The 21,315-nt window shown below is 34.2% G+C and overlaps 3 non-coding genes across 3 annotated transcripts; all 3 read right to left on the bottom strand.

The window, feature by feature from the left end:
• Positions 1-5,427: 5,427 nt before the first annotated feature.
• On the bottom strand, positions 5,428-5,545 carry LOC150076983 (U5 spliceosomal RNA). Its single transcript, XR_016547772.1, has one exon. It is a non-coding gene; the product is annotated as a U5 spliceosomal RNA (small nuclear RNA).
• Positions 5,546-16,100: 10,555 nt separating this feature from the next.
• Positions 16,101-16,218, bottom strand: LOC150076982 (U5 spliceosomal RNA). Its single transcript, XR_016547766.1, has one exon. It is a non-coding gene; the product is annotated as a U5 spliceosomal RNA (small nuclear RNA).
• Positions 16,219-20,976: 4,758 nt separating this feature from the next.
• On the bottom strand, positions 20,977-21,094 carry LOC150076981 (U5 spliceosomal RNA). The gene has a single exon (XR_016547765.1). It is a non-coding gene; the product is annotated as a U5 spliceosomal RNA (small nuclear RNA).
• Between the last annotated feature and the right edge of the window lie 221 nt (positions 21,095-21,315).

Here is a 21,315-nt window from a genome sequence, read left to right as displayed (position 1 = left end):
GGAGACCGTCCAACATATAATCTTAGAATGTCGATATTATCAGGAGCGCATTAAGGTCGGTTGAGGCCCCGGGCGCAGAAGAAAATATTGGGCTCCATTAAAAAAAAAAAAGAGAGAGTCAGGGAAAATAAAAATACATGTTAATAATTTTTTTAAATAAATAAAAAATATTATGTACTATTAATGTTTTATTTCTATTAAAATTTGAATATAATATATGTATAATATAATTAATAATAGCATAATAATAATCACAAAGTTTTGAACTAATAGTTGAACATATTATTATAATTGAACTAATATGTTCAACTAATCTGTTGGGGGTTTTTCGTATAAAGTTGGGGTTTAGCGTGGGCCCTTCAGAAGTCGGGGCCCAGGCCGCGCGCCCGGTGCGCCCGCCGTTAAATCCGCCTCTAGATATTATGTAGACATTCGATTTGAACTTCAGGCATTGACCGAAGTTTACGATGTAAATAACTTCACCAAGTTTTTAGAATGTAAAGAAAATTATCAGGCACTGGCTAACTTTGCAGACAAGGCTTTCCGCAGACGGAAAGGACTTGCCGACTGAGAATAATTATGTAATAAGTGTACCATCACTGTATATAGTTGCCTCCTTGGTATTAATCGTGTTGTTACAAGACCTCTGATGAGGAAATTTATTTGTATTTATTGCCGGAAGGCAACATTAGCGTTCAGAATATATTAGTCGGGGTGCCAGAATCACTGTTGGGTGGGCGGTGTCCTGGGACTTCGGCCTGTAATAAGGTGCATAAATTGTAAATCTTAAATTGTATAAATTGTAAATCTTACATTGTATAAATTGTAAATCATAAATTGTATAAATTGTAAGATATATATCGGACCTCATTGTAACCGAACTGGTAGGTCCTAACTATCTGTATAGTTCTATAAGTTGTGAAGGTTAATATAGAAATTGGTGCCTTCAACAAATTGTAATAACTTAGTTGCAAGTTTTATGGATATACAGTATGGTCAAATGTCTGATGATTGGTCTCAGGCAAGAGACTTATTGTTCGTGAAGATGCTGGATCAGAGATGGATGTTTTGCTAAACCACAAATTGTAAATAATGTACAGTTACTCTTCAGCGGCGGATAGGGGAACCCTGGAGCCTGCAGAAAATAATAAAATACTTTGAATACTTTGTCCTTTGTCTTGTTTTGACCCTATCCATCATAGAGCAATACACATTGTCTTAGGATAGTCTATATGCTGAAGCACCTGAACCCCTTCTCTCTATCAGAAGACAACAACTTATATTACGTAGTGCGTATGAAATTAGATCTATTCCCGAACACCCAAACTGGCAGATACTTTTCACCCACCCACCCCAGCATAGCAGGTTATATCAAAAACTGCCCTACTGCTAACCGACCTTTAGGTATGAAATAAAACACATTTTAGAAGAAATTAATCTGACTTTTGATAATGTTGCAAACGCTCTCTCACTTTCCCTTGCTTCTTGAAGAATTACTTCACCTTCATATGATTTATAACTTCATAAATGGAATAAATCTAAATAAATCTACATTACATAAAGAAAATTTCCTGCAATTGTATCATGCAGTGGTGGATCAGTTTCCCAACTTTGTGACAGTAAATACACCTGAAAGGTGTAATTTTTTTTTTTTAATTTCTGTAAAAAACTTTGAGCTGTTAATATTTTCTGCTTGGAGTTTACAAGTATTTCATCTTTCATCAATGGATTACAACATGTACTATTTTTTTTTTTTTTTTAGTAAATTCAAATCTTTAGAGAAACGTGTTTTTTTTAACTTTTATTTTCAAAAAATTATATATATATTAATTCTACTGAAAATTAAATAAACATTTTAGACAAAAAATATAAAGATGAAACTTATAAAAACTGCTAATCACATAAAACTGTTATTCTGTACATGTGTATATATTTCTGCTTATTATTTGTAAATTGGATATTTATCATTTTAAAAACATTTAAAAATAGTGGAAAAAATAGTCAAAAGCTATATAACATTTTAGATAGTATTATTTAATTGTACTTTCTCCAATTTTCCAAAACGTGGCTCATTATGAACCTGAATAAAATTGAATCTTGTTAACTTCTATGCTCTAAAGCAGGGGTGGGCAACATTCGGCCCTCTAACCAACTGCGGCCCGCAAACTTGCATATTCCTGCGGTCGTTTTAATAATACATATAATAAACGGCATACTGCTATTTTCGTCACTAGAATTGTTTGAATTTTATTACTGTAATTGTATTTTGTAATTTTTATCTTGATTTTGTATTTCGTTTTCTTATTAATAAATTAATTATATGTACGTGTGTGTATATTACAATAAATTATATAAAACTGTTTATGACGGCTTTTTTTATTATATACCATTTTAATAATCCTAAAAATCGTGTTACGCTAAAAAAAATTAGCCTGCGTGTACCTCACAGACATTTTATTTGGTCCGCCATTTATAAAGATTGCCCACCCCTACTCTAAAGTCTAGACCCGTGGTTTTCGCCCTTTTTTTAATAACGGCATCCCCTAAGTAATTTATTTTATTTTGTGGCACCCCTACTCAATTTTCTGCCCGTTATTACCTCATTCTGTGTATATGTATATATAATAATTTTATTCTTTATATAGAGGTACTAAATAAACATCAATTATAGATCACCGCAAAATTAAAAAATATACCGTACACCTTTTTATAATGAAATAAATATATAAATTATTTAAAAAAAATAAGTTTGACTAACTTAAACCCAGATTACGTGGCATCCCTGGAATATTGTTGCGGCTAACTAAGGTGCCACGGCACACCGGTTGAAAACCACTGGTCTAGGCAGTTTATTGTACCATTGCTAATGCTCATAGCAAAACAACTTTGCCTGCGCAACCAGTTGCACTGGTATGAACTACTTTGAAACGAAAGACCAGACAGAGGTTTATCTCTTATTTATTAATTTCTGGAAAACAAGAATAAATTATCTAGTCTGCTTTTACTTTGTAAAGGAGTATAGAGTATATCTAATTTATGATTATTCTTTGAATTTTGAATAGCTAGATTCCTTTTAGCTATTATAGCCTAAAAGGAATAATTAATTTCTTTCATAATTAAATATAATAAAAATACTCGTACACACAGGACTGAGTGATCAACCAAAAGTAATACTTTTTTTTTTTTTGCAAATACTGTACAATAATAATAATAATAATAATAATAATCGTAAAGGTGAAAAGAAAACACAGGCTCTAATTTTCATTAGAAAAACCTCTAGCCTTCTGAGTTGAACGGCAGAAGCAAACGTGTGTGGTTAAAATACAGTATAAATACAAACTGGTCAAAATGCAAAATGGTACTTATTGTATAAAAAAAGTGTTTTTTACACTTATATTTTCAAAAAAATATTAATTTGGCTGAAAATTAAAGAAAAATATTTCAGCAAAAATATAAAGATGAATTTCTTCCATTTTTCTTGTTTTAAAAATCGCTAATTGCAATAAAACTTAATCGTGAACATGTGCATTTATTTCTGCTTATTATTTGTAAAATGGATTTTAATAATTTTTAAAACATTTGAAAATAATGCTAAAAATATTAAAAAGCTACATAAAATTTTAATTTTATAAAATATTATTATCTTTCATTTTCTCTAATTTTTCAAACTTGGCACACTATAAATCAAGTGAAATTTAAATCTTTGAACTACTATCCTCTGGACCAGCGTTTCCCAAACTGTGATCCGCGGACCCCTGGGGGTTCGTAGACCAGTTTCAGAGGGTCCGCGAAGGTATCAAGTAATATGCTTTTATTTTCTTTAAAAAATATATACTGATAGAATCATAATAAATTTCGTTAAAGAACATTACTTATTTTCGATACAATTAGTAGTTGTTGAGGCATCATTTGCTCTTTCTCATATTGTGCTCTGCCTTCACGACGAGTTGCCATGATATTGCACTACTTCGAATAAGTAACGCTTCACTAATAGAGGACTATTGTTACTTAAGTAAATTACTTACTTAAGTAAATTACTTAAGTAAATTACTTAAATAACAATAGTCTTCTCTATTAGATGTTACTTAAGTAACAATATTCGTTACTTATTCGAGGTAGTGCATACAATATCATGGCAACTCATCACAATAGTCTTCTCTATTAGTGAAGCTTTACTTATTCGAGGTAGTGCAATATCAAGCCAACTCGTCGTGAAGGCAGAGCACAATATGAGAAAGACCAAATGATGCCTACAACAAGTGCTTTGTAGTTTCTTAAGAGTTGTCTATGATGTATCTACACACCGATATTATATAGATATTAAACTCTTAATGTATTATTCCTTGTGCATTTAGTTATTTTAGATACAATTAGTGTATATAATTGTGTACATATTTCAATTATTTGTTTTCTATAAAATCTGTAGCCGAGTCGGCAGGAGCCGGTGTGTAATAGAACGCGCTCTTTGAGTAGACTAGAGTTCAAGTCCCTCACTGCTAAATACAGCCGATCTGCACCAGCGTGGCAGATTATGGTTCATTTCCCCTCAACTTGAATTGTTGAGGAAACTTCCATCCTGCAGTGGGTTGATAGCCGCAGTTTATTTTAAGTTATTTAATAAGCTATTTATTTTAAGAAGTAGGAATAAAGAAAAAAAAATTTTTTTTTAAACTACTAAGATTTTTGTAAATCTCAGTAGTTTGGGAACCGCTGCTCTGAATAGTTTGTTGTTCTATTCTTTATGCTCATAGCAGCACAGCTTTTTCTACACAACGAGTTGCGCTGGTTTGAACTACTGCGAAAATAGTGACCAGGCCGAAAGGGTTATCTTATTTATTCATTTCTGAAAAAAAAAAAAAATAATAAAAATAAATTACGTAGAGTCTGCTTTACTTTGTTTTATATATCGAATTTATGATTATTTGAATAACTAGAAATATTTTGTAACAGAATTTGTAAGTTACGCTATTGCCAGTCAACTGTTAACAGTTGTATTGTTACACTCAGTAAGAACTGTGCAAAAACAAGTTCATACTCACTAAAAGTTGTCTATACTTAAGAAAATCAGATTGTCATCCCGATGTGGACCCTACTGTCCCATTTGATAGAATCAAATCCTTGGGATTTCATTACTCTTGAATTTGAAATATATATTTCAAAATGTTTCCCAGTACTTAAAAAAATCATCTTTTTGTATCTTTTTATTTTTATTTGGTTACTTAAAATTTCATGCCCTGATGTCGTTTTCCCGAGTAACTTCTAAACCTTCAGTCCCTTGAAAAATTTCTTATCGGCATTAATTTCATGCCCTTACAGAAAACACCCAGCACTGGGACTGTAAGCGTGGTCCCAGCTGATGTGCGTAGAGTTTTTTTCACGTATACTGGGATTAGGAATTACTGGATCTATTTTTTGATTTAGTTGGGAATCCCACGAGGTGGGACCACAAAAATTCGCCATTAGGCTCATTGTAATGCTCCCCTCCACGGTAATCTTTAGTAAAAGGCGAAAGATTATCACGAACTTTGAAGGGAAACCTGAGCAATTCAACATAATCACCTTCTGTCAAATTATATCTGCGACAATTATATTAGCTCACAAATGGTGTTTTATAATAAATTTAAATTATTTCAAAAACATTAGATTCCATATAAAGATATTAATCTGTATTAAAATGTATTAAAGATAAAAATATGTTTAATATAAATCTAATTAAATTTTCAATTTTGTCTAAAGTTATTGAAAAGAATAGCTTTTCTGCTATCTATAGTTAGACCAACACTTTGATTATTGGCCATGGTCGATCTTTGCCATTAGTCCCTGTACCTCAAGCTAATACAGTAGTTATAGACCTACGGCAGGGGTGGCGAACCTATGGCACGGAATTCAGAGAGTCTCAAAAAAATTTCAAACCTCGAACAAACTTGAGGATTTCACCTTGAGCCCGTTCTCTCTGCCAGGCATTTGGTGACGTTACACCATTCAGCAAATAGCTGTATTCATGCAGTGATTTGTTTCTGAACCAGCCTGCACTCCAACTGATGTTCTTTACAGATTTCGGCTCGAATTTAAATGACTTGAACGTCAAATTACAGAGCTCTGGCCTTGATGTTATGTTCGATAACATAAAGGCATTTGAAATTAAGTTGGGAGTTTTGAAACTCGATGTACAGTGGAAATTTTAAATATTTCCCAAACCTAAAAATCTGACCTGAAACTGATGAGAAAACAGACCGTCAGATCCTTCAAATGCTATTTCTGAACGTCATTGAGTCAACTATTGAACAGTTTTCTTGAAGATTTGTCAAGTTCAGAGAATTGGAAGAAACTTCAAAATTTATTTTTAAAAAAGTTTCCAGACAGTGTTTCTGATTGATTTTCAGAGCAGCTTAATTTGGAGGCAAAGCTGATTTAGAAAATATTAAAAGGGAACGATTAGTGACGGGATTAGCAAAGAAAGCTGGAATTCCATTCCTGGAATTTTTGTCTGTTTAAAAAATCTGGTAAGAGCATTACTAACAATTTTTACACAACATATTCTTGTGAATCGTTGTTCTCAGTGATGAACTTTGTTAAGTCTAGTCATAGGAGAAGTCTCACGGATGAAAATAGTGCTGTATGCACAACTCTAAAAGTTAGAGTATAAGCCTGATGTAAAGTATCTATCGTCAATTGTGCAGCAACAGAAGTCTCACTGATGTTTTATAGTTATAATCAGGGTTGAATCCTTCGTTGAATCAGTGTTGAATATAGTTGAAGTTATAATCAGTATTGAATATAAACTTCGGGGGGGGGGGGGTACATATAGTATACGTGTATATTTATTATTATTATTTAATATTTACGACATATGTAAACGTTACAAACAAATCTGTATATTTATATTTATGCATAAATATAAATTTAAAATATGCATAAACATAAATTTATGCATATTTATGAATATATGAATATAAGAGAATATGAGAAAACAAAATAGGAAACAAAAGGAAATATTTATTATTTAACATCTAAATGCTAATATTCAGTTCACAAAAACCACATTACTGACAATAATCACAGTTTAATAATATAAAAATGACCGATTAAAATTCTAAATATAAAAAAAATTATACAAATTATAATCAAACATGCAAGTACTGTATTGTAATAATCTTATTCTTCTTTTCTTTTGCCTTGCGTGTGTATCAATCACTTCATTTATTAATTTTTCCGATAACTCATTTGGGCCCTCTAAGCTTATCTTCTTGAAATCTTGCAATATTACAGTACAGATGCATATATAATAAAAAGATTATAAAATGCATTGTTTATAGGCTGCGACCAAACCTTCTTGTTTGCAGTATACAAAGGAGGAATTACTCATTAGTAGACTCTTGCTGTGAAAAAATAAATAATAAATAAAAATTAAAAATAAAGGGAATGTGAAAACAATAAAGCAAAACAGATGACGATTGAAATAGTAGCTGGCGTAGACCCCCCCCCCCTCTCTGCCCAGTCATTTAGCCTTTCCCTGAAAGCCACGGGACACTTTATAATTACAATCGCATCTGTCAGGAACCAATTCAGGCGAACCTATACGCGGCCTGCGATCTTGTTTGCAATATGCAAACAAAGAATTTGAGATTTCATGTGTTTTGATTTTTAGTGATTTATTTTTGTCGTGTACCACCTAACAAAAGTACCACACTTAGTTGATGCGATTTTTCGTGTTGTTTTTATTTGACATAAATTTCTTGAATTCATGTTTTATGATTAAACGTTCAAGACATAATGAATTCATCAGAAGCAGCAGCAAAAAATTTTTGGTTGAATTGGTTCCAATCAACATTGCTTGTCTTAAAGCGTGGAAAGTCATAAGTCGTTCTTGGACGACAAGAATCAGTTTTATACATTATATCAAAAGTTATTACATTATGGTCACTACTTGACCATGATGTATGAACTTGCCAATTTTTAATGTATTTTCAAATGAACGATAATAGCGGTCGATAAATGACTGCACAGTAGAACTACAAAGGTAGGAGGATTACCTTGTGTATTCCATAAATTTAAATCTTTAGTGTGAATGAAATCTTCCAGCAGTTCCCCCTTCGGACAGGGTTGTTTCACATAGGAGAAACAGCATTGGCATCAGTCAGTATGACAATTCTTTTTCCAGCAAGCCTTATCAACAAGTTTTCCAAGTAATTTAAGAATGGTTCATTAGGATGCGTGTCCTGGCTACATCCCATGTACAAAGACACGAAAAATATCTGCCCGAAGGTCCCCTCCAAAGTAGCACAAACCGCATAATTCGTGCAAAGACTATTGATTGTGGTGACAGTGATACCAGGATCAGCCACGACCGAGGCCGCCCACACTCTGGCTACAGCGTTTCCTCCCACACCGGTAACTTCGGTATTAGACTAAATTATTTTACAATTATTCGGTAAGCCCTTAATAACTCCTTTATAAGAGTATAACTCTTGAAGTCCTAAAATTTTGATATTCTGATCAGAAATAATTTTTGAAACGTCATTCATAACGGATAGGGCTCTCTGGAAATTAAGCTGGAGGACCCTAACACTACCATTGAGATCGTCTTGTGAAGAAGGGAATTTATTCATAATTTGTTCTAGTTTTCACCTGCTCTTGGGCCCTGAGGTACTCGGGGAACTTAAGATCCCTGTATGAGTGATCAGAACTTCGTTTTCTGACTTGGCAATTCGGGCATACAACTGGAGAGTTTTTGTTATGGCAGTCATTAAACGGATGTCCCCGAGCACCGCGGTGCCCGCAAGTACTTTCCGTCTGGCGGCAATTTTTTGATGAATGTCCATATCCCAGACAGTGGAAACAACGTGAGGCAACTGTAAAATCTTTTAATATTAATTATTTAATAACGGAACAATTTAAATACACTTTATCATTTAACTCTAAAAATATCTTCCTAATAACACCAAGACCCTCAATCACCCAGGGCAAACAATTTTTATATTTGGATTTAATTTTAAAGCTAATTTTGACCTGTTATTTCAGGTCCTTCTCAGTATAGCCGGAGTCAAAAAGATTTTATCCAGCAAGTCTTCAATAAATTTCTGATCTGATGTGTCTTTCCCTACATCGTACACAATCATCGTCGGACAGAGTTTTTTTGGGAAAATCAACATTAAAATTAAGTTTTTTAAATTTTGTACATTTTTTAAGAGGCTCAAGATCTTTGTTGCTGGCAAGTCTCAATGAAGGTGGGATTCTTCGTCTTGCTCAGACTAAGAACGTGATGGGGCAGTTTCAAATTGAGGAAAGATAGTTGTAGAATAGATGTGCGGAAATTGGCCTTTAGCCAGGGGGTAGTTGGTTGGTGGAACAGACTTCCATCTTTTGTTGTGGAAGCTAATAGCCTAAATAAATTTAAGGCTGAGCTGGACAGGCATTTGGAACGAATGGAGGGATAAAATGGGAGCGGTTTTTTTTGGCTGATGCTGCATAAGCTTGCTTTCTTGCATCGTATGCCTCAACTAATGCTAATGCTAAGATACCACGATCTCTAACTTTCCGCACTGCTTTTATCTTAATTTGCTTCAACTCAGCCTTGAATTGCTTAGTTATCACTTTTTTGACTTTCTGACTTGTTTTACACCGTGAATCTTGACCTGCCTTAACTATAATAACATGCCTTTGCTGAATACCCTTTGGAGCTGTCGCAACTGAAGTTTGTTCGCCCGTACCTTTCGCAGCCACACTGGCATAGGCGGCAGCAGTAGGAGCACAAGGCGCTATGTGTTTTGCTAGCTTACATTTGAGCTTATCATTCTCCGTTGCTTAATTCAAAAACCAATTTTTCTATTGAGTTAAATATCTTTGTAACCTCAATAATCATATCAGGAGTGACTGTCACGCCACCCTTCAAAGTATCTAATAGACTATTTCTAAGAGCAAAAACATAATCTATGGTTGAAGAATCAACCATACCTGCAGAACTCTCTTGGTCTGCAAAATTTGAATTATCTAGCTGTTCCTGAGCTGGTTCCAATCTCAGAAACTGTTTGCCAAAAATATCATCTAGCTGGATGAAAGGCTGTTGAGATCATGTAGCCCTGCCTCCAGAACTTCCGGGGCCAGAGTAAGGTCATCCGACATTGAAGCAGACGAATCCAAAGAATTTAAATCTGACATCGTAGAAGTGTGCACAATATACAACTTAAACAAGTTATCGGTTATCTTTAATAGACAATCTGTCACCAAAACACCGAGTAGCAGGAAATCCTCAAAAACAGAACTGTATAGTTATCACCAATGTGCTATTAAATATACAACAGAGTGGCCCTCAACACCTCTTAGTTAAGTTGTTTAGCAAGTAAATTGAATATAAAGAATTACTACAAGGTATCCATTAAGTTTCACCAACATAAAATTGGATGTCGCTATACTTCCCAAAGGAAAACGTTGATAAAACCTGGATGAAAAGCCATACAAAACAGAAAAATCTGAAGTTTGTAATTTTGTATCTCACTAACTGTCAAATAAAGGGAGCTCGAAAAACTCACAAAAATAAGTAATTGTGCGCTTTATCCAAAATATTAGTAGCACCCCAGGAAGTTTTACCCCGGGGCTCACCAAAGAAGCTCAAAGTTTTGCCCAAAAAGGCAAATTTGAGAAATTGCTAAAAATCAGTGATTATTGATATTTGTACATAGGAACGGGTACCAGGTGCCTTAATCTAGGCCATATAACCATAAAATACACATTTATATCCATAATAAACATTCTGTAATGCAAAGCCAATAATTTCTCTATTGCTATATATTTCACCTCAATATCAGTTCAACACAATTGGTCGCCTCCAGAGACAATATTGCAGCCCCCTAAATGTAAAACTCGCCAGAATTAACGCGCAGAGACTGCAAGACAATATATGTATCCATATTTGCAAAAGCACAACTCAAAATATGCTAAGACAATATACAAGTTTGGCCAATAGTATTTCACATTCACTGTGATGTCATACCAATATGGCAGCCTCCTGTAAGTAAAATCGCGCCAAACGTACGGGCGTTTACTCCATTACAATTGAAACTGTCCAAGAAGGCAAGATGGCTGTCTTAACCATTGTATTCTGCATTAAGCTAATGTTACAGAAAAAATTCACAGGCTAGCACAACAAGGTCATTGATAAGTCTAAAATATGCTCTCCGACGATGTGCAGCCGGCCACGTGTCCAAAAATATAATTATTTTGTATCTAACCCACAGAAATTTGGGGTAGACAGCCAACACAGTCAATAATATACAGCTGACAGTTTCGAGCAAAACATATAATGGCAGCCAATATGTAAAAGTATATACAAAACAACCAAAGCCATAACGGAAAATTGTATTACTTCAGGAATGGAGAATCCAAAACTATCAGCTATAAAAATATCATCTTCTGTCTCACCAGATCTTTATGTTCCTTTTGTACACATTTTTTAGACAGGGGGTGGCCAAAAACACAATTTTTAAAAAGGATTATCCAAGAGCTAACTTGAGAGGTAAGACACCAGATAAGGAGTCGTTCACTACCAATGATGTTTAGGTAGGTGGAGACGTCAGAGTGCCCGGTACATGGATGATTGGACCCAGGGTATCCCATTAGAACATCGCCAAAAGCATGACACCGCCGCCACACGCTTGGTTTCGTCGCACGGTGCATTGAGGAGCCATCACTTCCCCAGGCAAACGACGCACACGTAACCGGCCGTCCACATGGTACAAAGTATTTTATTATTTTCTGCGGGCTCCAGGGTTTCCCCTATCCGCCGCTGAAGAGTAACTGTGCATTATTTACAATTTGTGGTTTAGCAAAACATCTTTTGATCCAGCATCTTCACAGGAATGATTACAAGCAATAAGTCTCCTGCCTGAGACCAATGTAATATAGCCAAACATTTGACCATACTGTATATCCATAACACTTGCAACCCAGTTATTACACCTGTTGAAGGCACCAATTTCTATATTAACCTTCACAACTTATACAACTTGGTGCAACAGGAATTGTGATTCATCGGACCAGACGACCTTCTTCCAATCACTCAAGGTCCAGTTTCGATGCTCGCGTGCCCATTGTAGGCGCTGTCACCGGTGAATCGTGGTTAGCATCGGCACTCGGAGCGGCCTGTGGCTATGCAGCCCCATTTTCAGCAGGGTCCGATGTACTATGTGTTGTGACACATTGCTCCCGTCACCAGCATTTCAATTACCGGCGAGTTTCGCAACAGTTGCTCTTCTGTTGCCAGATACCACCCGGGAGTGCCATCGCTCACCTCGAGCAACGATGAGCCGTGGTCGTCCAACACCTCGCGGCGGTTCGTGGTTTTCCCTCCTTGGACTACTTTTGGTAGGTACTAACCACGGCTGACCGTGAGCATCCCACCAGCCGTGCCGTTCGGATATGCTCTGATCCAGTCGTCTGGCCATTACAATATGGAGTTGTCAAACTCGCTTAAGTCCGCTGCCTTTCCCATCTGAAGAAAAAGAGTAACACTGATTAACGGAGCTCAGTATCAGGTGTTTTTTATACCTTGTCCCGACCCGCGTCGTAGTTCACCTGCAGTTGCTTCGTTTGCATGACGACTCGCTGGTCTTAATGTTTTGGCTCATCGGTATATATTAAAAATAACATTACGGCAATGCAAGAGGTCTACCATATAGGTCATAGGGAAATCGAATATTTTAAGTTGTCTTTAGAAAAAAAAACATTAAAAAGGGAAAGCACTGAAAGATTTGATCTATTTTTTGATTTAATGAGGAATCCCACCAGGTGGGACCACAAAAATTCGTCATTAGGCTCATTGTAATGCTCCCCTCGATGGTAATCTTTAATAAAAGGCAACAGATGATCGCGGTATACTGAACAGAAAATGAACATCATTGATACCAATCCCATTCCAATCTATTTTTTGATTTAATGTAGAGAAATCCCACCAGGTGGGACCAGTGTTGCCAACTCTTAATAATATTTCCCGCTAGCCGCATGCTCAAAATTCGCTATTTTTAACACTTGACCCGCAAAATTTTTTAAATTTTCATTTGTTTGTACTTTGTAGGGATTAAAAAAACAAACAAATAGTTTATATAAATAGTTATTTATTTTCTGTTTTTAATATAAAATCAATATCTAAAAATCTAAATTAATTTCGAAATTCAATACCTCCTCATCATATGCTTCTTGTGTGCCTATTTTGCGAAGCACTTCTTCAGGTAAAACATAATTTTTACAACACTTTTCAACTCTTTTGAGTCCGTTTCGCACTGACAACCATGCCAACACTCATTCTGTTGCGTGTTTTGTTTTTTATTCTTTCCACATCTGCATTGGATCATGGCAAAATTAAAATACCCAATGCAAATTGGCTAATTTCTTTAAATGGATTTTCACCGCTTGCATCTGGATATTTCTAAACTTCTGACCAAAACTTCATTGTATTGTTGATGTTTTCCCATTTAACAAAAGTAATGTTTATATACTGTTGCTCAATTTTTTCAATTTCTACTACAGACAATTTTAAATTTTGTAATAAATTTATCAGTGGTTCTTTTTGTTGCTTTAATATATTGCTAACTGAGATTAATGATATTTTTTCTAATTCTTTTATGTTGTCCGGAAGGAGTTGTTTTAACTGTTGATACAAATCAATCAATAAATTACGGCATCTCTCTCTTATTGCCATTTCATCTGTTGTTCTGATAAGTTTATTCATTATTAATTCATTTATTTTTCTTTAAAATTGGTAACCTAAATATGGCTTAGGGTCTAAATAATTATTAATGTCCTTGTCTATCTTTTTAATATGTGTATTTGGTAAAAAAATTTTATTGTCAATCATCGACAAAAGCATGTTTAAATCGTGTAGTAATAATGTAGGATCAGCAGTATTTGATTCAAAAGATTTGTTTACTCTTTGTACTTCAGATAAGATAGGTTTTAAAAATAAAAGATATGCTAAATTACCTTCATCTTTGAACATTGAATAGAGAAGTTCTGCAGTATAACATTTGTCAGTCAAACGAGTTATTTCAAAATGGGCTTTTAATTCAATATACCGTTCTAAAATTCTTGTTATAGCAACTTCAATGGTAACCACCTTGTTTGACACGAATGAACTATCTTTTTCGGATCTGCACTATCATTTATGGCACTGTATAAATATTTGAATTGATTTTGTCGGCTAGTAGGTTTACTAAACCAATTATAAGTTTCAGCGATCATGAATTCTAGACTTCTAGGGTTGCATGAAATACTGCTAATTGCAAAGAACGACATACGCATTTAATTAATATCAAGTTCGGTACATCGGACTTCAAATGTGTATAAACGCTGTTATTAACTCCAATCATAACGCTAGCATTATCTCTCCCAATGCCCACAAGATTATTTAAAGGAAGTTTAAAATTTTCCAGCGTTATTTTAATTGAATTTGAAATATTTTCAGCGTTACATTGATCTAATTCTACAAGAGCTAAGAATGTAGAAAGTCTTTTATCGAATTGCTCATCATAATACACAATTGCAATACCTAATAGTTTTGTTACACTAATATCGTTTGATTCATCTAGAAACAAACTATGATTTGAAAAGCCATTGAGCACTGACTTCAATAAATCTTTCTGAAAGTGGGGGTGTAGGATATATTTTATAATGCCGCTGCATTTTGTTCGATAAATTTTTAAAGTTTTGGCTGTTTGTTCTTGGAATGCATTCTTACATAATTCACCAAGGTGGTGTATTGCCAGTATTGACGAGTGAGCACAAACAAACAAACTTAACTTTGCTTCAGCTTCCACTGTTACCAACAGTGGAAGCTGAACTTCCACTCTTGGTGGGAAAATTTAATTTACATTGGTTGCCTGATCTATTAGGTGAAAATGGTTCTGATGACTTCATATGTTTAAAAGTTTTTAAATGACTTTTAATGTCCGAAATTTTAGCAGTAAAATCTGACTTGCAATATTTACATCTTGCTCGAGTTGGATGTCCTGGAATCTCTGCTAACCAGTCTTTGAATTGTGGAAAAGCTAACCATTCCTTCCGAAAATTTTGGGTATATTTTGTTTTGTTTTTGTCCGCCCTCCCATAAAATTTTTTTTATCTATATTTTAATAGTAACCCTGATAAAAATTATTATTATTACTATTTTAAAGTCATATTAGATATACAAAATTCTTTGAAAAATATGATAAAAACAGTAAAGAATTATATATTCTTTATAATATTCTTAAACATCTTACTTTAGTTTTTGAACAACATTATTTAAATTTAATGAATATATTTTTAAGTAGTATTAAAACTTACCTGTAAACAGTTATTAGAAGCGTTGAACTTAGTTATTAGCACAGAGTACTAAGATGTTATTACTCTGTGGTTATTAGAAATAATTATTACTTATTACTCTTATTGTTCTGTGGTTATTGGAAACGTTTAAAGGGAAGTTATGTCGGTAATTCGGATCGCATTTCTTGTAACCCAATCAAATACGACGAAGAAAAATTATCCGATGTCATTCCTTCGCGGTTTCAAAAAATGGCGTCATTAGAATTTTTCCCACATTTTTAGATTTGATTCAACAATTTAAAGCTATGACCCAACGGTCAGGTCGTTTGACCGCGAGCGTAACTACGTATTGAAATTGTTGGGGTTCTCCTCAGGGAAATTCCAGAATAATATAAAACCGATTCTTTGCTTTATAAAAAAAAAACAAACTATGAAATAAGATATCCCTACTATGTTTACGATGTATATCAATAAAACATTTCAATTAAGAAATATTTATATTGTTAATTAATTTAATATTTGTTAAATAAATTAAAAATAAATTTGCTACATTGCCAAAATATATAAAATGCTAAACATATTTTAAAATTTTACATTTATACTCTTTCCGCTGAAATTCCGCTATTAATTTTAATTCCTCCAAACTTGAAGCAATTCCGCTAAAATGGCAACATAGGTGGGACCACAAAAATTCACCATTGGACTCATTGTAATGCTCCCTTCCACGGTAATCTTCAAAAGACTATACTGAATTAAACATCATTGTTACCAATCGGATCCCAATCTATTTTTTGATTTAATGAGGAATCCCACGAGGTGGGACCACAAAAATTCGCCATTAGGCTCATTGTAATGCTCCCCTCCACGGTAATCTTTAGTAAAAGGCGAAAGATTATCACGAACTATGAAGGGAAACCTGAGCAATTCAACACAATCACCTCCGGTCAAATTATATCAACGATAATTATATTAGTTCACTAACGGTGTTCTTAAATATATTTAAATTATTTTCAAGTACTCTAATTATAAATAAATTATCATTAAACTTATTTTAATTTTATAAATTATGTTAAGGAATTAAATTATAAATTTCATTAAAAAACAATATTTTCAGGCAAACAAGAAAAAGAAGCTGAATACTAAAGGCCAGATATATGCAAATTAATTTAATTATTTAAATAAAAAAATAACATAGTAAAAATTAAAACTTAACTAAGATTTAATTTTATTGAAATTAAAGTACATAATGTTGGGAAGGCTATCTCATCATTTCATGTTTTTACAGCCAACAGGATTTAGGGCTTACTATATGAGCCCTTTAAGCGTGGCTTTGGTAACGCCCGGTATTACAGAAAGCGGAGGGAAAAGGCATGCACACTAGACCTGCGCTTTCAATCCCGCATTGGACGACGTCAGCTGGCGTTCAACGCCTGCCGACGTCGTTCTTTAGTTTGTTGTTATATGGAGAAGACGATGTTAGACACTGAGAGAAGTTTATTTGTAAAAGAGGGGCCCGCGTATAACCAAATAACTACAACAATCTCTCTCACACACTTTTTTTTTTATTTTTAAAAAATATAGTGAAAGCAATGAAAGGAAGCAGTTAAGCCGCAACGTACAGCAAAAACATCGTACTTGCTTTCTGCAACGATTTGCATATACAGTATTAACCAAACATTTTGTTCATTAAACTGACTGATTACCAAGTTTGAAGAAGAGCTCCTTTGGAGTTTCAACACATCTTATCGTGATAGAATAATAGTACGCGATTGCCACAACTCACGTAACAAAAATTATGTAAATGATGATATTAAATTCGCTGCTTATTTCTTTCCAACGTTTTCTCCCCAGCATTCCTCTTCGACTGTAGTTTTCCTCTTTTATCCAATTTTAGTCGTCGAATATAAACTTTTGAAATTAAAGCTTCTATGTTCATGTTTGAAATAAATGTGTGGTGTCGACCACAGAGTAGTAAAATATCTTACTTTTCTATGGTGTCAACAACCAGGGAGCTTAAATTAAAATGCTTTTAAGCAAGCAGGGGGTGGGGATTAGCACTACCCAATTCCGATACGTTTTTACTGGCCTGACACCATTATCTACTGGTGACTTGGTGGGGAGGGGGTGAATGAAACTTTTTCTGTTAATGGATTAATTTTGGATGGTTATCAGTAATTTTTAGGTATTGTTAAGTAATAGAAATCATACAGTGTATGATTTCCATTACTAAGCTAAATACAATATGTATTTTTCAAAACAATTAAGTTTCATTAAGTGTTAACTGCAGATGGAAAACTTTGATTAATTAGGAGGACAGGAGGTCGAGTTCAGTTAAGCGTACAGCGTCCCGACTGTTACCGACTTCGGCGATACGGCGGTGATTGACACGGCGAGACTCCGCCCAATGTTTTCCCCCTCTTCTCGCCGTACCTTCCAGGGAAGGGTCACGTGGTCTCCAAGCCAATCCGGAACAACATGGTGTCTGTTATGTATGAACTTCGCTGTTCGAAATGTCACGTAGTGTTAATATTTGATTAGCAGATTATTTAATTTTTTGGATGCTTAATTAAAAAAAAAGAAGAAAATTTGTTTGGTTTTGGAAAAGGATGCTTCTGCCCTCACACAAGTATAAAAAAAAAATTCTTCATTTGCGTATTATATTGCTCGTGATTTACTTTTTGGTTTCCGTTTGTTGAATGCTGCTGTCTGTTGTACTGGGTGGTTCATTCCTGCGAAATATTAGTTCGAAAATGTTGGGTCGTTTAGAAAATATAATTCGATTGGTGACGTGAGTGGTTTCTGTCTTTTCAGCATTTCTGTTGACGGACATCAGCAATTTTCAGTGTTAATGCTCGTGAAATCGTCTGGTAATCAGTCGTTGCACGTGGTGTTGATTTTTGTTACAAATCATGTGGTAATTACTTGTTTCTTAATGTTCGGGCAGAAAAGCAGGGGAAAGAGTTCGGCAGTCCCTATCCCCCGTCTAGTAATGTACGGGCGAGAATAATCAGTGGATGCACGTGGTGTGAATTTTTCTTCTGGTTTTTAAAAATAAATTGCCGTAACTCCTTTTCTTTTTCTTCGTTTCAGATCCGATTTTGTTGGGGGAAAAGAAGGGTTGGGTCGGTAGCCATCACCAAAAAAAAAAAAAAAAAAAAAAAGCACGTGTACACTCACATCAGCAATGGTCGTTGTTTATACGGGGATTGCCTGTATTGACCCCAGGGGCTCAAATCGGGCGAGTATGGGCTTAGAACACCCAGGGTACTGAGCTGGATGTCATCATTCTTCTCTTTCTTGGTGATTTCCTTGTACTTTCACTCTCTCTCTCAGGGTAACTCGGGAATTTTTTTTTTTTTTTTTTGGCTGGTGCAGTATAAGTCTCATTATATAGCTACTAATACTATTATTATTAATAATAATTTTATACTCATAGCAGAACAACTTGCCTGCAGAACGAGTTGCACTGGTATTGAACTATTTTGAAATGAATGACCACGGTTTATCTGGAAAAACAATAATAAATTATCTAGTCCGCTTTACTTTGTAAAGGAGTCTATATCTAATTTATGATTATTATTTCAGTAACTAGATTCCGTTTTTGCTATAATGTCCATAATTAAAATTTAAAAAAATGTTAATAATTAAATTTTATATAATTAATATAGTTAATAATTAAAAATGTTAATATAAATACTCGTACACTGTGCCTGAGTGATTAACCAAAAGTAATACTACTTTTTTTTTTGCAAATACATAAATAATAATGATAGTGTAAAGGAGAAAAGAAAACAAGGGCTGCAACTTACCTTAGAAAAACCTTTAGCCTTCTGAATTTAATGGCAGAAGCAAACGTGAAACCCAAAGAGGATAAAACATTCCGACAGCTATAGCATTATAATAGAAAATTGAAAAAAAAAAAAAAAAAAACGCTTCGAGAATAAATCACATGCTGAGAAATCATTATTTCACACAAACAAAACTATCAGTTGGACAGTTCTCTAAAGCTAGACAGAAAAAACGCAAACAGAACAGTTCAGCCCCTTAACAAACGTGGTAGTACAATACAACGCCATAAATATTTCGTAACAATATTAGTCAGTTAACGCTATTGCCAGTCAAAATCTGTAACAATAAGAGTGGCGCTCTATTTGCTGTTTATTTGTTATTTGATTTTTAGGAGCATTAGCATCTAAGGCCATATTGCTACGGGATATGCAATGGTCATTCCCTGACCTTTCCTCATCCTCCGTATTTGGCGGTGACGGGCTAGAACTCCGGTCTAATCAAGAAGCGTGTACTACGCACTGCTGCTCCTTCCCAACTGGCTACGGAGACGCCTCTATTTACTGAGTGTAAAAGTTGGAACTGTGGAAAAAGAAAAGCGATTCAAAAGTCATATCCACTAAAAGTGTGTGACATTTATGAAACCAGAGAAAATCAGATTTTCATCACCAACTAACAATTAACGCGGCTCGTTATGTACCTCTGACAGTTTATAGCGGTATAATGTAATAATTAAATATAATAAAATAATCTTACACTGTACCTGAGTGATCAACCAAAAGTAATACTTTTTTTTTGTAAATACATAAATAATAATGATAGCATAAAGGAGAAAAGAACTGGCTGTAACTTACATTAGAAAAACCTCTAGCCTTCTGTATTGAATGGCAGAGACATATGTGAAACCGAAAGAAGAAGATAACACATCTACATATGATCTATTTCACAATAGAAAGTTAAAAAAAAAAAAAAAAACGCTTCGAGAGTAATTCACATGCTGAGAAATCATTATTTCACATAAAAATAACTATCACTTGGACAGTTCTCTAAAGCTAGACAGAAAAAATGCAAACAGAACAGCTGGGTAATTCCATCACGTGGGTATATAAAAATATAGTCTTCTCCCTCACATTGTAATGTTCCCCTCCATGTAACTATATTAACAATAACATTATAGCAATAAAAGGTATACCCTAATATAGGCAATTCCAATCCTTTAAGACACCTTGTTCACTTTACCACAAGTTACCTAACATGCAGATTAGTGCAAAAGCATAATTTTAACGTAGCCATCTACCAAAGTAGTTAAATTAATTAATTAAATTGGCATCGTTTTGGTTATATCTCATATTGTGATATTGACAATAACATTATAGCAATAAAAGGTATACCCTAATAGAGGCAATTCCAATCCTTGAAGACACCTTGTTCACTAAAATTATGCGCAAAAGCATAATTTTAACGTAGCCATCTACCAAAGTAGTTAAATTAATTAATTAAATTGGCATCGTTTTGGTTATATCTCATATTGTGAATGCCTTTACAACGAGTTTCCATGGTATTGTACTACCGCGAACAAATAACAGTAGTCTTCTCCACTGATGAAGTGTTATTTATTCGAGGTAATACAATAACCATGGCAACTCGTTGTGAAGGCATTCAGAATATGAGATACAACCAAAACGATGCCAATTTAATAAATTAATTTTTTAATGATGCTTTTGCAGTAACCTACATGTTAAGTCATTCTACCTGGTAGCAGGAGGCCTTTGCCCTTAATTACTTTATAGTCTTTAAGTTACACTTAAAAAAAAAGGCAAAACGATTATCACGGAGTACAGTATTAAAAAGTGAAATCACTGAATAAGTTAATTCTATTTTTTGATTTAATGCGGAATCCCACGAGGTGGGACCACAAAAATTCGCCATTAGGCTCATTGTAATGCTCCCCTCCACGGTAATCTTTAGTAAAAGGCGAAAGATTATCACGAACTATGAAGGGAAACCTGAGCAATTCAACACAATCACCTCCGGTTAAATTATATCTTGGACAATTATATTAGTTAGCAAATGGTGTTCTGAAATATATTTAAATTTTTTAAATTACCATAATTATAAATAAAGTATCGTTAAAATTATTTTAATTATATAAATTATATTAAGGAATTACATTATAAATTTCATTCAAAAATAATCTTTTCAGGCAAACAAGAAAAATGAAGCTGAATACTAGAG

The sequence above is a fragment of the Mastigoproctus giganteus genome, chromosome 12 (genome assembly GCF_048544385.1).
Source record: "Mastigoproctus giganteus isolate SK-2022 chromosome 12, ASM4854438v1, whole genome shotgun sequence".
Lineage (NCBI taxonomy): Eukaryota > Metazoa > Arthropoda > Arachnida > Uropygi > Thelyphonidae > Mastigoproctus > Mastigoproctus giganteus.
This window is presented reverse-complemented; position numbering and strand designations above follow the sequence as displayed.